Source organism: Dreissena polymorpha, chromosome 4 (genome assembly GCF_020536995.1).
Source record: "Dreissena polymorpha isolate Duluth1 chromosome 4, UMN_Dpol_1.0, whole genome shotgun sequence".
Taxonomy (NCBI): Eukaryota; Metazoa; Mollusca; class Bivalvia; order Myida; family Dreissenidae; genus Dreissena; species Dreissena polymorpha.
Window position 1 is genome coordinate 120487598 of NC_068358.1, and position 3801 is coordinate 120491398.

The window sequence follows — 3801 nt, forward strand, 5'->3', positions numbered from 1 at the left end:
TGTAAAGTATTCTTTGGTCCCTGAATGATTTAATCCCTTTTATATAACAGTAATTGCCATGCCTGTTTTATACTTGGTATTTCAACAAGACTTGTATGCGGCCTTATAGAGTACCGCAAGCTCAGGATAAGCATAATATTACACATAGTTTTTTGTTAATCATTACATGGATTACATTTGTAAAAACCCACCACATCCGCTCTCGTCGGACCTGTCCCCACAGTCGTCGTCACCATCACACAGCCAACGGCCCAATATTTCCTGACCACTCCGGCATCTAAATGTACCGAAATCTTGCGTGGTAACTGCAAATAGTCATTCAAAGTCTATATCTAGTAATGCAAGTATATTAGTATAAAATATATTTCTGGTAGTCTGTTAGAAGTTAAGGCCCAAATGGTGTAGTGAAAACGGCATCTTCCCTGCGACCGGAAGGTCCTAGGTTCGCCCCCTACACAGAGAACGTTCTCAAGATCTTTGGAAAAATACAAAGCAGTGGTTCGAACTAAAGGTAATAACGGAACGTATCTATAAGCTAAAGGCTTTCTATACAATCGAGCTTAAATAAAAAATAACTAACGTAACTCACTAATCATGTTTTAACATCTTAATAACATACACGTGATCTTCAATATTCAGATATTGTTTGTGATACCTATGAGGCCACATCTGGTTTGCAATTACAATTGCTATGATGATGCAATTGACAATATATGTACATTGACAAATAATAAAAACAAATTGAAACAAAACTTTTCTGAAAAAAAATACAGATATACCCGGTATATATTTTAAACATTGTTTTTGCTATTTTGCCAAGTTTTAAATGTTCTTATTGTTTATAGAAATAGCCTTATCTAAAATTGCGAAAGTCATTGGAACAATCCACATATCATTCTTTACAAACAACGCTGGCCCGATTTATCAATGAACGGTAGTTTCATTCAATTAATAACGGTTATATTTTGAAAGGATTATACATGGATTATAGATGTGGTCAGCTGGTTTGTAACAGCAGATTTGCGTTTCTTCTTTATTGTTTTAATACCTATCTCATTCTGGGAAACGCCTTTAACTTACCACTAGACCGACAGATCTTTTTGTCGCTGTCGTCACCGCAGTCATCCTGGCCGTCACATCGGTAGTTACCCGGTACGCAGTTAGTGTTGTTGCAGGAGAACTGACCCGACAGGCACGTTCCTTAGAAATGGATATTCATTTTATACTCCGTTAAGTATGTGCATACATGTTGAAGAACTCACAGTATACTCAGTTAAGCATTCGCATACATGTTGAAAGCAATCACTTGCTCAAAAATACATAAAGGTCATTGCTTCTCAATGAAATGTCGATGTATGCAAACAATTGGATTTTATGGAAATTCTACCGATGGACGCCGATACAAGCAATGCAAAAAAGAATATCAGACGACTGTAAAACGATCAGTGAAACTGAAGACTTTTTGGCATAAAAACAATTTCCACCTACCCGACCGAACCTTTTAGTTGACGACCAAATTTGTTTTGGATTCCAGTTTTTTTTGCTGCGTAGGATCCCAATTAATTACACTCGCAAAATGAATTTTTCATTTTAAGAGGGATGTGTATAAAAGCGACTTTGAAGTTTGATTTCATTGAACATACTAACAAACGTGGGAAATGACTTGACTAAACAATGGGTAAACAAAAAGGCACCTTTCCTATCCTATTGTTTTGTAATGTAAGTGGGAACAAATCGGACTTACGAATCACGTGATCTGTGAAGTTATAGAACAGCCCGAAACCCCGAAAGGTATGACTCCCATCGGTTACGAAGTTAAGGGTGAGGAATCGACGAGTCGAAGATATAGGGGCGAAAGCATTACACAGAATTTGCCAATGCTATTGGTGTTCATGCTGTCGCCATCGAATAGTTCGAGATAGTCGTACAAGCAACTGCCACTGTAAGAAAGTATTATGGTATGTGACATTTTGAAATAAAAAAAACATGAAGCTTGAATTGTAATTTTTGCTATATTTTTCCAGTCTTAGACCAACGTCGAAATCTATAGTAAATATTCCATTTCTGATATATTATTTTAAGCATCATAGCAGATTTCAGCTAATACTTCACCGTCATCCACTGTAAAAAGAGAAACATTAAAAGTGTTGTTCATGAAAAATTGGTTTCTATACCGGGGTCCACTCTCTTCCAAGCGAAATGTTTTAGCCACCAGTTCTACGAATTTTCCTTCTGGGGCTTCTATTGTCCACACACAGTCCAAGTCTTCGCCGTAATTATGTCCGACGTCGTAACCAGAGTGACTATGAATGATTCCTCTGTCGGCCGTGAAAAACGACTGGTTATAGCATTGGTAGGATCGCGGAACGACTGAAATAATCGTTCCATCTGGCTAGATTTCAACATGAAATCAACTCCTATGTCTATTTATTTCTAAGAAATGAATGTTAAGTGATGTTAATAATTGTTTTGGTGCCATTTGATTACTTAAGGTCACATAGGGCCTATCTTTAAAACTTACAAGTTGAAAGCACTTGGATATATTATTAACTACAACTCATCAGTTCATCTTCCTTCTCTTTTAATACTATAGCTGTCTTAATGTCGTGTTTAGATGTGTCTCTTAAGTAATACCGACCTATTGATTGAAGGTAAACATAATATATAAGTATTTCCCATGTACCTTTTTTAGTATGTCAAGCTGCTTTTTTTGCAATGGCACAACTAAGATTCAGCTCCTATCCAACTCAACAAAGTGTGTCGTAAGTGAATTATTGCATATAAAATCTAGTGTGGCAATGTTCTAAAAATTGTTCTAAAAAATGTTCTTAAATTTTTTTAATGAACATACCTCGATTTCCTTACACTTCCTTTCATTGAAGGTTGGAAACGATATTTTGTTAACTGTAAATGCATGAAAGGAAACATAAATACACATCTGAGGGAAATGTGCTTATATGCACACATTGCTCAGTTTATGCTTTTAGAAATAAGCTGTACTGTTAATTGGAATTTATTAGTATTTACGTGTTTTCACAAAAGATCGGCATATAGAATCTTACGTTACAGCCTATTTGGAAGGCGAACGTTATTGAAACAAACCCCTCACCCTGCCGAAAAAGGCTAGCAGCAAACATTGAACTAATTATTAAATCAGTTTATTAAAAACCACTCTTTAAAAGGTACTTAAATATTTATTCGAAATGCTGATAAGATATGGCCTAGTGCGTCATTGACAAATATGTTCCAATTTCAAAAGCTCCATTTTTCAAATCTGGCAGTTTGGGTCATCCGAGTTACATGTCTGATGGTACGTTCTACGAGCGTACTGAAATATGAACCGCCGACACTTGTTGCACGGAAGTCGACGAGCCTGCGCTCTTAAATTGACGGGCTTAAAGGTTTTAATTATGTTTTGGTAATGCGATGCCAATGGAGGAATATGTGGATAAAGAAGGCCTGTATAATTCGCTTTCTCAGCCATTTTACCAATGTGGCAATGTCGGTGAATGAACACCGTCATTGATGTCGCAAACATGAGTAAACGTGACCTTTAAAGGGACATTTTCACAAATGTTGGCATGTATTGAAGTTTTTCATTAAATGCTTTATATTGATAAATGTAACTAAACATTGGATCTAAAAACCTCTAGTAAAAAACAAGAATACAATTAAAGAAAGAAAAAGTGACCCTAAACTGGGCTCGAACCACTGACCCCTGGAGTAAAAGTCTAACGCTTAGACCTCTCGGACATGCTTGGTCATACAAACGATGTATTTTATTTATATAAGCGATCCACG

General features: G+C 36.4%; 1 long non-coding RNA gene across 1 annotated transcript; it reads right to left on the reverse strand.

Moving 5' to 3' along the window:
- Positions 1 to 286: 286 nt before the first annotated feature.
- On the reverse strand, positions 287 to 1812 carry LOC127879915 (uncharacterized). The gene is made up of 3 exons (XR_008049334.1): positions 1745 to 1812; positions 1081 to 1200; positions 287 to 305 (listed from the first exon to the last, which is right to left on the reverse strand). It is a non-coding gene; the product is annotated as an uncharacterized LOC127879915 (long non-coding RNA).
- Between the last annotated feature and the right edge of the window lie 1989 nt (positions 1813 to 3801).